This window comes from Capsicum annuum, chromosome 12 (assembly GCF_002878395.1).
Source record: "Capsicum annuum cultivar UCD-10X-F1 chromosome 12, UCD10Xv1.1, whole genome shotgun sequence".
NCBI lineage: Eukaryota > Viridiplantae > Streptophyta > Magnoliopsida > Solanales > Solanaceae > Capsicum > Capsicum annuum.
The window spans coordinates 55,526,590-55,546,577 of record NC_061122.1 but is presented as its reverse complement, the minus strand read 5'-3'; positions in this window follow the sequence as shown (position 1 = coordinate 55,546,577).

Below are 19,988 nucleotides of genomic sequence, written 5' to 3'. Positions count from 1 at the left end.
ATAATTCAAGAAATTTACTCATATTTTGTATGAATTAATGTAACACCCCACAATTTTGGGCTAAAGTTTGAACCATCCTTACAATGTATATAGACCCAAACCCAATGATTCTTTGTTAATATATATGTGATGATCAATTCTATAGTGTTTGAATACCTTTGAATATGAATTGAGGTCACAAAAATCTCCAAACTCAAAGACGAGTTGAAAACTCTTTTATCGATTAAGTTTTGATGAACGTCTAAACTTGGGTCAACTTCCATTAACCATAAATTCTTGTATATAATGAGTTAGAGATCCAACTATATTCCAAATGAATGTTCTTAGAGTCTTCTTTCTAACGCAACTAGTTTCACCTTAATTCGATATTGGAATAGAAAGTTATACTCATTTTACTTTGAAGTGTCTGTCTGCCAAAATGTGATGACGAGGCTGACGACCTATCAACTAGGTGATGGCCCATCATCCTAGTCGTTAGCCTAGGATATAAAGTGGTAAAATCCATCTCAAAATTGACAGCCTAGGTGATGACCTATCAACTGAGTAACGGCCCATCAACCTTGATCATCAACTGATGAAGTTCTATGACTTTTTGGATTTCCTTAGGGGTATTTTGGTATTTTCATCACCCCAAAATTCTCCCACATGATTTAAATCATACAAACCATATTATAATCCATTTTTATCAGTTTTAAACATATATCAATCCTCTCTACTCTCAAGAACAAAAGAAATTAGGTTTTCCTTCAAGGAAAGAATTCAAGTTTTTCAATCCAAAATTTCTAAGAACCAAATCAAGATTCGAGTTTTACTCTTTAAACTAAGTAATCTAAGTTATGTGGGGTTTTCCTAAACTACATGGGTATGGTGAAATCATTTTGATAATATTTAAATATTGAGAAATCATGAATTTATAATGGGTTTTGAATTTACATTTACGATTGTGCATTGTTAAAATGCTGAAAAGAGAGAGTCTTCACATAATTTGATATATGTTTTGAAATATGAATTCTCTTAAACTGTTGAATGATATGGTGGTCCAAACTTTATGCTTTGAATGATGAGACTGGAAATTGATATTTTATGGCTTAGAGATATGACTTGCAAGTCTTGATATGACAATACCAATCAGATGAATGCTATAACAGAGTAAGATTTTTAGATTTTACTTTCAAAGAATACATGTCTTAAAGAGTTAAATATGGGCTTAATGAGAGTTAGGTGGTTGCTTGAAGAAGGCTAGAGTTCATATAACTCCTAGCCCAAAATCGTGTTTTGTCGATACGTGTTTATTATGTCCCCAAGAGGGACCATATGCTGGCCTAGTACCCTTTCGTATATTAGAGATATAGACTCTAACCCTTGCAGAAAACTTAGGTTAGGGGCTTAGCTGCCGAGTTAAGGAAAGATTCTATATAGCCCGTGGAGTTGTAAAGTTGTAGGGTATACCACCTAGCTTAGAAGTAAGACAAAGAGTGAGTCATGTATTTTAGATAATTGCTCAAAGTCTCTTAAATATGCCCATGTATTTTTCATATATCGTATATAAACTATTTAATAATTGCTCTCACTTATGTTGTATAAAAATACATTATTTTGGATTGCTCTACATACCAGTACATTTGTATTAACCTCTTATATTTCAGGGTTGAGGCTTAGTCCAGATGCCCTACTAAACCATAGATTTATCAGACAGAAGTGTGCAGCTGGTGAGCCTTCTTTATTTTGGAAGGCCTATTTTTAGAAAATTGTTATTTCATTTTGATTTTAGGTCCGACTGGGGGCCTTGTCCCAGCTTCAGACAAGTTGTTAATTTCTAATGTATTAGAGATTTAGCAGACTGAAGTAGATGATGTCTATATGCTTATGGATTTCTTTTCGTATTGTTAAATTGAACTCAAAACATGACCATGATTCCATTTATTTACTTTACCCATTTTTATTCCTTATTGTATATGAATGGTGTTCAGGATTGCCAGATAAAAAGGGGCACCTGGACATTCATGGTTCGGGATGCACATCGCATCCAGGGCCTCAATTTAGGTCATGACAAACTTGGTATTAGAGGACGATTCATAGTCCTAGGGTGTCTGCAAAGTCATGTCTAGTAGAGTCTTTCTTATGGGTGTGTTGTGCACCACACTTATAATGAGGAAGCTATCAGGTATTTCGAATTTGTTTCTTATTCTTTCATACTCTAGTTTTTTCTATAGCATCGTCCATAAGAAATTTATCCAAATTCCTTCCTTGTTCTAATTTCATAGGCCATGCCTCATTGTCGAGGCAATATAAGTTTATGAGTTTAGTTCCCTCAGCAATGCGGTTCTCTATAATTGAGTTATCCATAAAGTTATGAGATAGCATAAGGACTTGAGAGGATTCCACTAGTACTTCAAGGTGTATAGATTCGAGCGTATTCTTTATCCTGATGAAATCGTGCTTTTAACCTGAGGTACAGAGAGTATTCAGTCCCCTTTCAGAATTCTTATTGCAGATATCATATATAATGGTAAGGATGTATAGCAGAATATTGGAGCTATATTTCCACCTGAGTAGTAGTATATGTTAAGTATCATGACTTATTGGTAGTGAGATGGTCCAAAAAGTTGGTGATATGGAGTCACAAGGTTAGAAGTCATAATGAGAGTAACTTTTGTGTAAAGAAAGAGTTTTAGTTGTATAATCGTTGATTAAGGAATGGTTTGCCATTTTATAGTGATAGACTAATGTGGTAGCAATATTTGTAAATTGTATGGTAGTTTGTGAAGGAAGTGTCGGGATATGATTATTATTTATTCAGAATAGGGAAGGATCTTAGAATGGATAGTTATGGTGGTTGTAGAAATTATTCATAGGCTATGAATGGAAAGGGGGAGACTAGTCAATGAGTTATGGGAAGAGACTCATTAATGTTTACGAAATTTGGTAATAGTCAGAACGTATGCATGGGTAAGTATAATGCAAGAAATTAGAATATGTTGATAAGATTGAAATGGGTTATATTATAAGGTTAAGACCAACTATCCCTATTATGTGACTCTACCCCCCTTTGATTGTCTTTTCTTTAGAAGTTTTAAACTAGTACTATGTGAGAATATAGGCAGTAGAATTTGAGGTATAGTAGTAATGTCGTGGAGGGGGTGTGATTGAAGGTAGCAGTTAAATAAAATGAAGTATTTTGGGCTGACTTCCTACTTTGATGGGCGAATATAGTGTGCGGTATACTTCGTTGGTAGTACATGATTGATGCTAGACTATAGGCTCATACTTAAGATGTGAAGTATTGTGGTAAGAGTAGTAGCTTAAGAATAATGATTGGATGTGTGAAATGGCCTAGGTTGATAATTTATAAAAAGTTTAAATGGTATTCGAGAGGTATATGTGTACATGAGTACTAGTGTTAAAATGATTAATTATGGTTGAATTATTAAGTGGATAAGAACATAAGTATATCGGAATAAGTTGAACCCTAGGTAGCAGGTTTTTAAATAAAGTTTTATGTGTATAAGTGTTTTCTGTACCTAGATTTAGTTCTTGAATCTTGTAGTATGGAGAAGTCGGGGAAGTTGTTGTATGGTGCTATTTAGAGTTGAATTAAGGAGATATAGGTGGACAAGGTGCGCCTTTGTTATAGTTTTTAAAAATTTTGTTAAGTTGTAAGTTATTTGATTAGAGGTATAAAGCTAGTATTCTACGAACTTGAAGATGGAGTGTTAAGTGGTTAGAAGCGTTGGTATCTATTCCCATGATAATGGTAGTCATAAGTTGGTGACTTTGTTGTTAGAGGAAATTACGATTAGTGTCCCTAGAGGGGAATGTCCTAGAAAGAATTTAGTGTCCTTAAAAAAATTATTGAGGGGAGTTTGTGTTCATGTGTATATTGATACCCTTCTTTGTGATATGGAGTGTGGATGCGTACACTTATGAGAGTGGAAGTTGTAGATTGATGGAAATAAAGGTTAACGAAAGTTAAGAGAAGCATTTTTGGAAAGCAAGGCCTTAAGAGTATAGTTCATCAGGGAGAGTTTAGAGTTTAAGTATATGGTGATGTCTCTTTTGTGTTGACAATTGTGGCTATAGATTTTGGTGTGAGGTTATGTTAGCAAGTCTAGGTGTATGACATTGGTCTAAGGGGGAGATGATGGATTAAAGTAGTCCCCGAATTTTCTCGTGGTGTCAAGTTTCAAGTAAGAATCATGATAAATCAATTCCTATTCAAGCAAGCTCCTTCTACTTCAAATTGAATGGACATCTACCACTGTCTTATGTATTTAAGTCCTACCTATGTCTAAGGTTTGAGCTCTTTATGTAAATTATGTCATGTTTCGGCCTCCAAACTAGAAGCAATAATATCCCTCAGTGATCCAAAATTCAATGTATTCAAGCTTTATGTTATGTTGCTCATGATCCATAAAAGTCCATGTCTTAGATAATTCTTGATTCGAAGAAACTATGTTTTTCACATTCTACCGATTCATTTTATGCCAGGATTAGTCAAAGTAATAAAGTTTATGCAAACTTATGGAAAATTTTAGTTCTTTAAATGAGGATCAGTGTTTTAAGTGAAAATCGTTGACTTAGTTATTAACTACATAAATTTTGGCTTTATGACATATACCTCATGATATGTGCATCCATATTTCTCATTGTGGTCTGTCTTAAGGAAACTATGCTGTATTGTGTTTGTGTCGAACGACTCTTTACTTATGATCTGGACACTTGATATATGAAGCACTTTCTATCTATTCTATCGTATTTTCACCTCGTGTCGCTACTTAAGTAGTGCAATAAGTATAAGTTATGGTCTGAAAAGTGTTAATTCCATTCATGATGTTTATGCTTGGGTCCCTCAATGACCCTCCGTATGTTGGTATGATGGTGGTTGTGGAATCGTAGTAATGTGTTAGGGGTAGAGTAGATGTTCTTGAAGGTGAGAATTTTTATGTGATTTCTTGAGATAAAGCTATAGGACAAGGGGGAAAAGGAGATGAACTTTCGTACGTGAAATAGTTAAGAAGGAGTTATGTTGCAAAAATCTTAGTAAGAATGATTGAATTGGCTGGTCTTATTAGAGGGATCCATGAAGTGGGTGTAGTTATGATAGGTTAGAATGTTATGATTGATGAAAACGCAAACCAAGGGGTTATGTGGTTGGTGCTCGTTGATTTAAAACTCAAGTGTGTTTGATGGTGGTGAAAAGGTGAGGTAATTTTCTTAATAGGGTATAGAGTACACGGTCTCGTAGATAAAGCTAGCACCTCTTCAGTCCAAATTAGGCTTCAACATAAAAATACTATGCAGTGGGACTCAAACTCGTGTGGTTAGATATGAATTGGGAGAATTGTAAGTTGGAAATGATGAGGCGTGTTATTTATTGTTTGGGGCATAGACAAAATAGCGTCTCTAAGTTTAAGTCTTTTAGTTGTATCTCGTAAGGTGGAGAATGTTTCTATTCTTCTTTCCCGCAAAAATCTCATCTCATGTCTTGTACCGATCTTAATCAGGTTGAGGATTCTCAGGAAAATTCATATCTTAAAATGTTTTGATCATGTGCCATAAAACACATGCCAAGACCATGTCTATGTCAAGTTTTGTTATCTCATGTTTCGTGCTCACACATTTTCCCTAGGGGTTATCATGAAGCTCGGTGGGTGCCTTCACATATTTGTTGAGGAAAAATGTTCAATACGATTTTATGTTCTTTATTCTACACTTTTAGAGCTTCAAAAGTCCCTACCTATTATTCGGCGACAAATGATCTCACGGGGGAGATAATGTAATACCCCACAAATTTAGACTAAAGTTTGAACCATCCTTTCAACGCATATAGACCCGAACCCAATGATTCTTTATTAATATATGTGTGATGATCAATCCTATAGTGTGTGAATACTTTTGAATATAAATTGAGGTCAAAAAATGTAATGACCCGAGACTACCCCCTAGTCGTTACAAGGTGCTTACGATCCCGAGAGACCACAAGCTAACCCAAGAGCTGGTACCTGCTGTGAGCACTGAATAATATATTCTTAAATGCGGAAGAATAACTGAAATGTCATAAGGTTTTAATAATGAAATAACTATTTAATTATTAATCTGATGAAAATATTGAAATCTGAATAGTCTAATTAAATACCCATAGACATTCTACTGAGAGCATCAGCCACTACATTTGCCTTGCCCGGATGATACAAAATACTCATGTCATAATCTTTCAATAACTCTAACCATCTTCTCTAATACAAATTCAAATCGTTTTGAGAGAACACATACTAAAGGCTTTTGTGATCTATGAACACATCTACGTGCACCCCATACAAGTAATGCCTCTAAATCTTTAAGGAAAACACTATAGCTGCTAACTCAAGATCATGAGAAGGGTAATTCTTCTCATGGGGTTTAAGCTGTCTGGAGGAATAGGCTATGACCTTACCTCTCTACTTTAGGGCACAATCTAAACCTATCCTAGATGCATCACAGTACACAACAAAACCATCTGAACCATCTGGTAGAGTCAAGACTGGGGCTGAGGTGAGTCGAGTCTTCAACTCCTGAAAACTCTTCTTGCATGAATCTGACCACTGAAACTTAACTTTGTTTTAAGTCAATCAGTACATGGGGTATGCAATAGAAAAAAAACCTTCAACAAACTAACGGTAATAGCCAGCTAAACCCAAGAAACTCCTAATATCTGATGGAGAGATAGGTCTAGGCCAGTTTCTCACCGCTTTGGTCTTTTGAGGATCAACTCCAATGCCATCACCGAAAATAATTTGGTCAAGAAAAGCTACTGATCTTATCCAGAATTTACACTTACTGAATTTAGCAAACAATTGATGGGCTCTAAGAGTCTAAAGAACTACTTTGAAGTGGTCTGCATGATCGTTTTCCCTATGGGATTAAACAAGAATGTCATCAATGAATACTATGACGATCATGTCCAAGTACTTCTTGAATACTTGTTTCATCAAGTTCATGAAGGATGCTGAGGCATTCATAAACCAAAGGACATGACTAGAAATTTGAAGTGACCGTATCGAGTTCGAAAAGCTATTTTCAGAATATCACATTCTCTGACTCTAACTTGATGATAGCCTGATCTGAAGTCCATCTTGGAAAAGTAACTGGCACACTGAAGTTGGTCAAATAAGTCTTCGATTCTAGGAAGTGGATATTTATTCTTGACTGTGACCTTGTTCAACTGAGTGTAGTCTATGCGTATTTTGAGAGCATTATCTTTCTTATACACGAATAGAACAGGTGTGTCCCACGGGGAGACACTGGGTCTTATGAATCCCTTATCTTGGAGATCCTTTAATTGTTCTTTTAACTCTTTGAGTTCTTCTGGAGCCATTCTGTATGGCGGAATAGATATAGGCTGAGTATTTGGGAGAAGGTCTAGTCCAAAGTCGATTTCCCATTTAGGAGGAACTCTGGGAAGATCTTTAGGAAATTCATCTGAGAATTCAATTACTACAGGGACTGGCTCAAGAGTAGGAGTTTCTGAGTTTGAGTCTTTGACTTGTACAAGATGGAAGACGCATCCCTTGGATATCATCTTTCTGGCTCTAAGGTATGAGATCAATTACCCCTATGAGTTGTAGTACTACCCTTCCAATCTAGGACTGGTACATTTGGGAACTAAAAATGAATAATTTTGTTTCTACAATCAACTAAGGCATAGCATGAGTGGAGCCAATCCATGCTGAGAATGACATCAAAATCTGTCATCTCTAACAACACAAGATCAACTGAGGTAACTTTTTAAGATATTATGCCCGAATAGTTCCTGTATTCCTATCTTTCTACAATGGAAATGCCTAATGGGGTAGACACTGAAAAGGGCTCTACTAGAGATTCGGGACTAACTCCAAAATTGACGGCTATATGTAGAGTTACAAAAGAAAGATAAGCTCCAAGGTCTAGTAAAGCATAAACATATAAGTGAAAGACCTGCAACATACCAGTAACTTCGTCAGAAGAATTTTCCTGATCTTTGTAGGACTGAAGAGCATATAATCTATTCAGTCGCTGACCACTAGTAGTACGGGGAGCGGCACCCTACTGAGTTAGATGACCGCATGGAACTGACAATTAATGGGACTGGCCCTGTTGGTGCGCATCCCAACCTTTCTAATCAACTACCCAACACTCCCAAATCCAATGGCCTGGATTGCCATACCCGAAGCACCCATCACTACCCGTTATACACTCACCCTGATGGTGTCTGCCACACTTCTGACATAAAGGATTGGTACAAGCACTGCTAACACTAACCTGGGAATTAGTTCTTAGTTCCCTATACCTATTATCATTTTTGAATTTGGGTACTGGGGAACTAGCTGAAGAAGGTATTGGGGCTGAAGACCTCTAATGAAACTGAGGACAATTTCCACCTTCTGAATTTGGCTGATTGAAATTAAAACTACCTGTCTTATCTCTCTTGTTTCCTCTTTCTCTTTCCTCAATCTTTTGCTCCTCTATCTATTGAGAATGGACCATCAATCTAGAAAATTCCATCTCACTAATCAGCATTACCGTCCTACACTTCTTAACCATACTATCAGACACGCCAGATACAAACTTACTCATTTTGGACCTACTGTCAGCTACCACATGAGGAGCATATCTAGCTAGCTGAATGAACTTGAGAGAATACTTTCTCACACTCATGCTTCGTTGCTTCAAATTAATAAATTCTAACACTTTGGCCCTCCCTCAACTCTAATCGAAAGAATCTGTCCAAGAAATTTGTGGTAAACTATTTCCATTCTAGAGGCCCTACATCAACACCTCTATTAACTTTCCACTACTTAAACCAAGTATGTGATACATCCTGTAATTGATATGCAACCAACTTGGCACTTAGACAAGATGTCACCCCTATAGCATCTGTGACCTTCAAAACCATAGCTAACAATTCCTGTGGATAATCTTCAGACTTGGATCCCGTGAAAGAAAGAGGATTCATCTGGTTGAAATCTCGAATTCTAGTTGCAGCAGTATTGGCCACTGGGTTGCCCAGGACAGTGATTAGTCATTCATTTTATGCTACTACGGAGTTTGCTAGAGTAGTGAACGCAGCTTTTCATTCTGTGTGAGAGACATGCTAGTCTAGAGGATCTGCTTGGACAGGCTGAGGGGCTGGCTGAGTTCCTGTTCTTCTTCCGTTCTTCTTGGGAGGCATGTTCTCTAAATGGAAGGAAGAAGTAGATTAGACAGAGAGTTTAACATAAGCTCATGCTCACTCGTACGACATGAATACTTGAAAGAAGAAAAACTTTTTCCTAAATACATTATAGCCTCTCGTCCATAAGTATGGCACGCTATACACCCATGCACAAGACTCTACTCGAAATGGCTTTCAGATTTCCTAGGACACTTTAAAACCTTAGTCTTTTACACCAAGTTTGTAATAACCCGAGAGTATCCCCTAGTTATTACAGGGTGCTTACGGTCCTGAGAGACCACAAGCTAACCCATGAGTTGGTACCTGCTATTAGCACTGAATAATATATTCATGAATGTAGAAGAATAACTAAAATGGGATAAGATTTTAATAATGAAATAACTACTGAATTATGAATCTGATGAAAATACTAAAATCTGATGGGTAACTACTCATATCCTACACTAGCTACATAGTTCTTGAGTATAGGGGCTGCTACTAATAATTCTACCTATTTGATGGGGAAGCTGCCATCCCTACACTCGCTCAGTGCTAAATCATATTCCCAACTAAAAGACACTGACATACTAGACTATTTTTGCATTGAATAACTGATATATGACTATTTTGTAGTGTAATAAGGCTAAACTAAATAAACAACTATGGTTTCTGGGTATTCAATACCCCCAGGACTCAAAACAACAATACTGTAAAAACACTAAAGCTTGAACACCAAAACATGAAGGCTCTTATTAAATAAATCACTCTTGTAGGCATTTTTTCAAATGCTTGTAGTTCATGGTTTTAAAACAATCATACAAATGTCATAGAACTTGTAGGAATAACATGAATTCATCATAATAGCATTAAATCATGCTTTAATTCCATAAATAATAATATTAAAACATGGAGGATAAAATAATAATAATAATTTCATGGTAACATGGTATAGAATCATAGTTCATGGAGATTCATGGGTGAAATCACAATTTAAAACACAAGAAGTTGGAAAGATCACAATTTTATAATTTAAAAAGGTTGTTTGGGCTCCATGGATAAAAGGGATCCATGGATTAAAATCTAACATACCTGGGATGATGAATTTGGAAGGATTGATGGAGAGTTCTTGGGATTTGACCTGGATTCTTGAGATCTAGGGTTTCTTGTTCTTGAAAGAGGGGAGTTTTAATTTGAGAGAAAGTGAATAATTATGATTATTTAGGTCAATTAGGGGTTAAATTTTGTGCTTATGGAAAGTTGAGGACTTAGGAAGAAGACCCAAATACCCTTAAATGAATTTAAAAACACAAGATGGAAACTAAAATCCCAATTTTTGGCCTAGGTGCGATGCGCCACTATTGCATCAAGCCTCTGTAAAAGGGACTATTGGGACCTGGACCAATGCTGTGATGCACCACCATCGAGGTAAGCCTATGGATACCAATTTGGCCTTCTTCGTGATGCGCCATGATCGTGGAGGCCCACTGGAAATTAACAAACGGGAATATGGCCTACTCCGCAATGCGCCATGATTGCGGAGTCACATTAGAAATAGACAAATGTCAAATGAACCTATGGCATGATGTGCTAGGATCGTGGATCCTCACTGGATTTTTGCCAATTAAGATATTGTCCTACTCTGCAATGCGCTAGAAGTTAAAATGATGGGGTTTTGTGATTGAATCTTAATATCGCCATAACTTCTTACCCATTATTGGATTTGGTCAAATTTTATATCGTTGGAAAGCTAATTAAATTTCCTATGTAATGGCATAAACTGAAAAATAATGATTGTTTCAAAAATTTCCTATACGAATACTTATACACTGGAACTTAGATGATGCTAGGGAAATACGAGGTGTTAGAATATCTCCCATTTGGGATCATTTGTCCCCGAATGAAATTGGTTAAGCTGAGGAAACTTATGGACTAAGCTGACACACTGAATATGCATGTCTGATGCATGGAATGCATGACTAAACTTATTTATGAATGCACCACTGGCATGAACATGATGTACAACTGAAACTGAGCATGATAGAGAAAAATCTTAAGTAGATTTGGTACCTTATACTGAATTTAGATTTGTGGAGTAGATATGAGGGTACTTGGTCCGCATATCTACCTCTGCTTCCCAAGTAGCTCCCTCAACGGACTAATTCCGCCAAATAACTTTGACTAGTGGAACTTCTTTGTTCCTTAGTCTACAAACTTGATGATCAAGAATTTCGACTGGAACTTCCTTAAAGGAAAGATGTTCTGAATATCTACACTTTCTAAGGGAACAACTACAGCGGGATCACCAATACACTTTTTCAACAATGAGACATAGAACACTAGGTGTACCGAGGCTAAATCAGAAGGAAACTCTAGCTTGTAAGCAACCTTTTCGAAATAACTGAGGATTATGAAGGGACCGACATATCGGGGACTGAGTTTCCCTTTCATGTCGACTCTCCTCACTCCCTTCATGGGGGAGATTTTTAAGAACATAAGATCATCGACCTCAAACTTGAGATCTTTTCTCCTCATGTCTGCATAAGATTTCTGTCGACTCTGGGAAGCCCTAAGCCTTTCTCTAATCAGCTTAACCTTCTCTAACACATCAAATACCAAGCCAGGATCTACTACTGTGGCCTCACCTACTTCAAACCAACCAATTGGAGATCTACATCTCCTATCATAGAGAGCCTCAAGTGGAGCCATATGGATACAGGAATGATAGCTGTTATTATATGTGAATTCAATCAAAGGAAAATGGTCATCCCAAATACCCTTGAAATCAATAATGCATGCTCTCAGCATATCCTCTAGAGTCTGAATGGTTCATTCTGCTTGATCGTGTGTTTGAGGGTTTTAGCTGTACTTAGGTGGATTGGGTACCAAGACCCTTTTGGAATGCTTCCCAGAAATGAGGGGTAAACTGAGTACCTCTATCTGAGATAATAGATAAAGGAACACTATGAAACCTAACCAACTCTTTAAGATAGAGATTAGCATAGTCCTCGGGTGAGTAAGAGGTATGGACTGGAAAGAAATGAGATGATATGGTCATCCTGTCTACGATAACGCAAATAGAGTCATGTTGATGACGGGTACGAGGCAAACCTATCACAAAGTCCGTGTTCACTTCCTCTCATTTCTATATGGGAATACTAAACTCCTGCAAGGACCCACTAGGTTTTTAGTGCTCAATATTAAATTGTTGGCATATAGAGCACTTAGCTACAAACTCTACAATATCTCTTTTCATCCCACTCCACCAATAGATCTCTCGTAAATTGCAATACATCTTAGTGGCCCCAGGATAAATAGAGTAACGCACACCATGTGCTTCTGCAAGAATTTGTTTCCCCAACTCTTCTACACCAGGCATAACCAATCTACCCTGACAACGCAAAACACCATCTCCCCCTTTGGAGAAAACCCCCACTTTCTAAAATCTTACTGATTATTTCAACTTAACTAGACTGGGATCTCTATCCTACTTTTCCTTCACCTCGAAAACTAGAGATGACTCTGAGCTACTCTGCACCCATACACTACCTTCTGCTGAATTGAGTAAATGGACACCTAGTGAGGTAAGCTGATGGACTTCCTAAGATCTCTTAAGTTCTACAACTGTCTGAGAGTACTAAATTCTGTAACTGACTGAGTTCTAAGAATTGTGGCTTGACTAAGACTATCGTGAAAACTAACATGGCTCTAGACAGCAACTAATTTGTAGAGTATAAATACCCCTAGGACTCGATAACATAAAAGTAAAACATAACCATCTTAAATAATCATGAGCATGGACTTTCATTCACCATTACAATTATTAAAACATCTCTTCAAGCACTTGGAAATCATAAACATGTAATAGTATAGGGAGACATGCTACTGGCTCATACTCCATTCAACAAGGTCTTACAACAGACATTTTACATGTATTGAAGAGCACATAATTAGAGAATTTCATGCTAACATGTGACAATTCATTCACTAAGGCTTTTCAACAAACACTTGATATGCATGAACTTACACACGTTTTGGGGATTTCTAGTCAACATGCTATAATGGCTCTAATTCCTTCACATAAGCATTTTATCAAATATATGGGGAGCATGATTTGGTTAAACCATAGATTCTATACTTAATCATTATAAATACATCAATATCATGCAACTTGAAGAGGGTTTATCATGAACATCAGACAATTCATCACATACTAGAATCAACTCTTGAAATTGGTAGTCTAAATCATGAATTAAAACTCAATAATAACTTGAACTTCAATTTCAATTCACATGAATCATGAAAACTCATAAATATAAGATCTTTGAATTTAGAAAAGGATTCTTGAACTTCTTAGGTGGAACCCAAGAATCAACATCTAATACCTTGTTATATGATTCTTGGAAGATTTACGGAGGAATGTTGATGAATTAGGTCTTGGATTAGAAACCCTAGGTCTTGTTCTTGAAGAAAATTGAGAGAAACCAATAATATTTGGGTGTAAATATGTTGAATCTCATGTTAAAGATTATATATATAGTGTAACACCCCGAATCTAGTACCCGAAATGCTACACAGTGCTCATGACCCCGAAGGACCACAAGCTAACCCATGACTGATATCTGGATATGTATACTGCCTAAAATACTAAATAATATAGAAACATGAACTAAAAGACTGTAAGGTTCAAAACTGAACATAATTCGAATAAGATAAAATCTGTGTGGGGTAATAGAATACCCAAAACAAAGATGAACATACTAAAGTCTAAAACATAATAGTCTAGAATGCCTCTAACTGACTGAACATCTGAGTAAGGAGTTGATGGGACATGTTCCTAAATAAATCCAAATAATAAACTAATTAATGAGATAATATAGAAATAATCGTGTCCTCAAATGATGAGGACTCACTTCTAACTCTAACTACTGAAACTGGAATCTACTACTGATCTGGAACTCATGTCTCTAAACCTAAAGTATAAGACACCATAGCGCAAATGCATCAGCACTTTGAATGTACTGGTATGCATGTGGGGTAGGCTTAATGCATGGGATTCATATACATAAATAATGATAATAACTGACTAACTATCATAAGCATGAGAATACATGCATGACACATAACAACAGACACTAATACTCTGATAACATGATTAATGAATCTACATATAACTGATAACATGAGTGACTGTATCTAACAGTCCTGAATCTGATAGAACTATCTGAGTTCCATACTATATCTGAGCTGACTGTATCTGACAGTCCTGAATCTGATAGAACTATCTGAGTTCTATACTGCATCTAAGTTGACTATATCTGACAGTCCTAATTCTATAACATGAAACTGTGGGAAGTAGTTATCTAACCAACATGCCCCTGATACACCATTATGGCTGAGTTGGGGTCTAATCTATAACACCAATTAAAAGGGTGTCAATACCATGCCACCAGTAAGGACAAGCTGTAGGCGACCCTCATCTGATAGTGTCCCTTGTACGAGAATGGTGGGGCCCTTATCTAACAATGTTTATCCACCTCATCAACCCTCATTGACAGTGTTGATGTCTTAACCTATGCCAGCTACATAGATTTGGAATGTAAGGATGACTGCTAAAGATCACACCCTCGTCTGATAGTGTGTGTCCCCATCCTTGGGTTCACTTGATGCTAATTTCTACTCCCATCTGAATGGACACTGAACATGATTTTCTAAACTGAACATGGACAAAGTTACTAAATTTCATTGACTGACAGAATAATACTGATATCTGACAACTGACTGAGTTCATGAGATTATGGAGATTTCCTGAGTCATAAGACTATCTAAAGTCTAAGGATCATGACTTAACTGAGAGTATCGTGTAAACATGGCATGGCTCTAAGAATAAAACTAATGTTTCGGATATAAATACCCCCAGGACTCGATAGAAGGAAACTGACCAAGCATAACTTACTTAAATATATAACTAACATCATAATCCATAATACATTTATAGGAGTATTCCAACAAAACATGTGATAGGCATAACTTGTACATATATGGGAATTTTATGATATCATACTAGTTGGGCATTGTTCCTTCATCTAGGTATTTAATCAAACACATGGTAGGCATAGCACATGTAGACAACATTCTACAATAATTAATCATCTTGATTAATCTCTAATTGTATCATCCTAGGGTTTATTCATAGGTTTACATAAATATACATCTATACAAATCAATTCCACATAAAATTGATCACCCAATATGGATTTGAATTCAATTGATCATCCTCAACATAAACAAAACTAATCCAACATGAAATTCATAAAGAAATCCATAAACTTAAACTTAAAAAAGAGATTCTTAGGCTTCATGGAAAAAAGGAGTTCATGAATAAATACTATACATACCGTAGTTCGTGGTTTCGTGAAGATTGACGATGAAACTTTCTTGAAATTAGATCTTCTATGAAAACCCTAGCTTGTGCTTGAGAGAAACTTGAGAGAAGAGAGTGTATTTTGTGTGAAAAGTGGTTGAATCATGTGTTAAAGGGCTTAAATAGGGGTGGGAAGTTTACCCTTTTAACCCTGGACTCATCATTCAATTTCAGTAAATTTTCCCAAACTGGGCCCATGGAGTGACGCGGCGCTATCGCGCCATGTCACTAGAATTCTACAATTGGGAAACTAACGGTTGGTGCGATACAGAGCCATCACGTTTCCCCTTTTTTGTGACCTGAAACTTTGGTTGGAAATGAAGAAAATCACTCTCAGACACTGGAAAAGGACAATTCTTAATTTGGGCCCTGGCGCGATGCGCCATAATCGCGAACCCATACTGGAATTTTCCAAATGCCATTTCCTCTTGTGGCGTGATGCGCCACTGACTAATATGGCATTGTTTGATGATGGGAACTTAAAATAGTCATAACTTCTGAATCGGTTATCGAATTTAGGTGAATCTTATATTGATGGAAAGCTTATTAAATTTCCCATATGACAAAAAGTGAAAATCTTTAAAAATCCTCATAGAATAACCATCATTCAATTTAGAATATAATACTAGACATTCTTGAGATAAAATTTTCTAGGAAAAGTATAGGGTATTACAATATCTCCCCCTTGATAACATCCATCCTCGAATGAGACTAACTGAGAGGGAAGAAAAGATAACTTACATACATGCTGAACATGAATAAATAAAACATTATCTCATGACTAACATGACTGACAAGCTGAATGTATAATACTGAACATGCATATCTGATGTATTTGTAACTGACTCATGAATGCATGACTGAGTGTTCTAAAGAACTAAGTTTCTCACAATAAGTATGCATGTCTAATGCATAATTACATAACTGAACTGATATATGAGTTCATGACTCAAAATGCAATGGTACTTGATACCAAGTTTATAATGGGAACATAAGCATGAAACTGCATACTAAGTTTGTGATGAACACTGAACATAAAACTGAGTAAGCTTAAGGAGAACTATTACCTTGAGCTTGATCTGAGTTGGCGAAGAAGAGGTGAGGATACTTGGTATGCATGTCTGCTTCTGCCTCCCAAGTAGCTCTCTCGATGGACTGATTTCGCCAAAGAACTTTAACTAGAGGAACTTCTTTGTTCCTCAATCTACGAGTCTGATAGTCTAAGATTTTGACTGAAATCTCTTCATAAGAGAGACTGTTCTGAACATCAATTCTCTGAATAGGGACTACAACTGAGGGGTCACCTATGCACTTCTTGACCAAAGAGACATGAAAGACTAAATGAACTGAGCCTAGATCTGAAGGCAATTTAAGCTCATAAGCTACCTTGCCAAAACAACTGAGAATCTTGAAGGGACCGATATATCGGGGACTGAGCATTCCGTTCTTTCCGAATCTCTTCACTTCCTTCATAGGAGATATATTTAGATATACATTATCACCAACCTGAAACTCGAGATCTTTTCTACGAACATCTGCATAAGACTTCTGCCGGCTGTGAGAAGCCCAGAGTCTTTCTCTGATTTACTAGACTTTTTCTAAGGCGTCGAATACTAAGTCAGGACCTATGACTGAGTCCTCACTAACTTTGAACCAACCAATTGGAGATCTTCATCTCCTACCATAGAGAGCTTCGAATAGAGCCATTTGAATTCTGGAATGATAGTTGCTGTTGTATGCAAACTCAATCAAAGGTAAGTGGTCATTCCAACTTTCCTTAAAATCTATTGCACAAGCCCTAAGCATATCTTCTAACGTCTGAATGTTCCTTTCTACTTGACCATATGTCTGAGGATGAAAGGTTGTACTAAGATGAACTTAGGTACCGAGACCCTTTTAGAATGCTTTCCAAAAATAAGAGGTGAATTGGGTACCTCTGTCTGAGATAATGGAAAACGGAATACCGTGTAATCTAACCAACTTCTTGATATAGAGTTTGGCATAATCCTGGCTGAATAAGAGGTATGAAATGGAAGAAAATGAGCTAATTTGGTCATTCTGTCTACAATGATCCAGATTGAATCATGCTGATGATGAGTTTGAGGCAAACCTATCATGAAGTCCATGTTCACAACTTCCCAATTCCAAGTAGGAATACTGAACTCCCGCATGGATCCACTAGGCTTCTGATGCTTTATCTTAACTTGTTGACATGTAGAGCACTTAGCCACAAGCTCTGCAAAGTATCTCTTTATCCCACTCTACTAATAGATTTCCCGCAAGTTGCAGTACATCTTTGTGGCCCCTGGATGAATATAGTAGCACGCACCATGCACTTCTGGAAGAATTCGCTTCCTTAATTCATCTATACCTAAAAAATAGAGACAACCCTGACAACGCAAAACACCATCTCTCTCTTGGGAGGAAACCTTTATTTTTTGATCCTGAACTGACTCTTTCAACTTAACAAGGTTGGGATCTCTATCTTGCTTTTCTTTTACCTCAGAAATTAGAGATGATTCTAAACTACTTTGAACCCATATATCATCCTCATCTATATTGACTAAGCAAACACCTAGTCTGGAAAGCTGATGGACTTCCTGAGCTAATTTCTTCTTACTGTCCTCAACATGAGTAACACTACCCATGGATAGTTTACTAAGAGCATCGGACACTATGTTGGCCTTACCCGTATGATAGAGGACACTCATGTCATAATCTTTCAAGAGCTCTAACCACCTTTTTTGACGAAGATTGAGATCTTTCTGAGAAAAGACTTACTGAAGACTCTTATGATATGTGAACACATCTACATGAACACTGTATAGATAATGCCTCCAAATTTGTAAGGCAAATACTACGGCTGCTAACTCAAGATCATGAGTAGGATAATTCCTCTCATGGGGTTTAACCTGTCTAGAGGCCTAGGCTATGACCTTACCATGCTGTATGAGGACATAACCCAAACCTATTCTGGATGCATCACAATACCCCACAAACCCATCTAAACCATCTAAAAGAGCTACAACTGGGGCTGAGGTAAATCAAGTCTTCAACTCCTAAAAACTCTTCTCGCAAGGGTCTGACCATTAAAACTTGACTTTTTTCTGAGTCAATCTGGACATAGGGGATGCAATAAATAAAAATCCCTCAACAAACCATCTGTAATAGCTAGCCAAACCCAAGAAACTCCTAATATCTGATGGAGAGATAGGTCGTGGCCAGTTTCTTACTATTTTGGTCTTTTGAGGATCAACTATAATGCCAACACCGAAAATGATGTGTCCAAGGAATTCTACTAACCTTAGCCAAAATTTTCACTTACTAATTTTGGTAAATAGCTGATGATCTCTGAGAGTCTGAAGTACTGTTCTAAGATGGTTTGCATGATCACGCTCACTGTGGGAATAGAACAGAATATCATCTATGAAGACTATGATGAACATGTCCAAGTACTGCTTGAACACACGGTTCATCAAGTCCATGAAAGTTGTTGGGGCATTAGTAAGACCAAATGACATGACTAAGAATTCAAAGTGACCATACCGAGTATAGAAAGCTATTTTCGAAATGTCACATTCCCTAACTCTGAGCTGATGATAGCCAGATCTGAGATCTGTCTTAGACAAATAACTGGCACCCTATAATTGGTCAAATAAGCCATCGATTCTAGAAAGAGGATACTTGTTCTTGACCATGACCTAATTGAGTTGATGGTAGTCTACACACATTCTAAAAGAACCATCTTTTTTGTGCATGAATAATACTGGAGCGCCCCACAGGGAAATGCTAGGCCTAATGAATCCTTTATCTAAGAGATCCTTGAATTGTTCTTTTAGTTCTCTGAGTTCTGTTGGTGCCATTCTTTTTGGAGAAGTGGATATAAGCAGAGTAATTGGAAGAAGATCAATACTGAAGTCTATTTCCCTTATGGGAGGAATTCCTGGAAGATCTTCGGGAAAGATATCTGAATATTCACCTACAACTGGAATTGATTCAAGGCTGGGAGTTTCAGAACTAGTGTCCTTAAATCAAATAAAATGATAGGCACATTCTCTAGATATTATTTTCTATGCCTGAAGGTAGGAAACAAGCTGACCTCTAAACGCTGAAGTACTACTCTTCCACTCAAGGATGGGTTCATTCAGAAACTAAAATAGGACTATTTTGTTTCTGCAGTCGACTGTGGCATAGCAGGAATAAAGCCAATCCATGCTGACAAGGGCATCAAAATTAGTCATCTCTAATTTGACTAAGTCAGCTGAAGTGACTTTCTGAAATATCATAACTGGGCAGTTCCTATATACCCACCAGGCTATGATGGTTTTAACCACTGGGGTAGAGACTGAAAAGGGCTCTGCTAGGATTTCGGGGTTGATTCTAAAATCGCCTGCTATA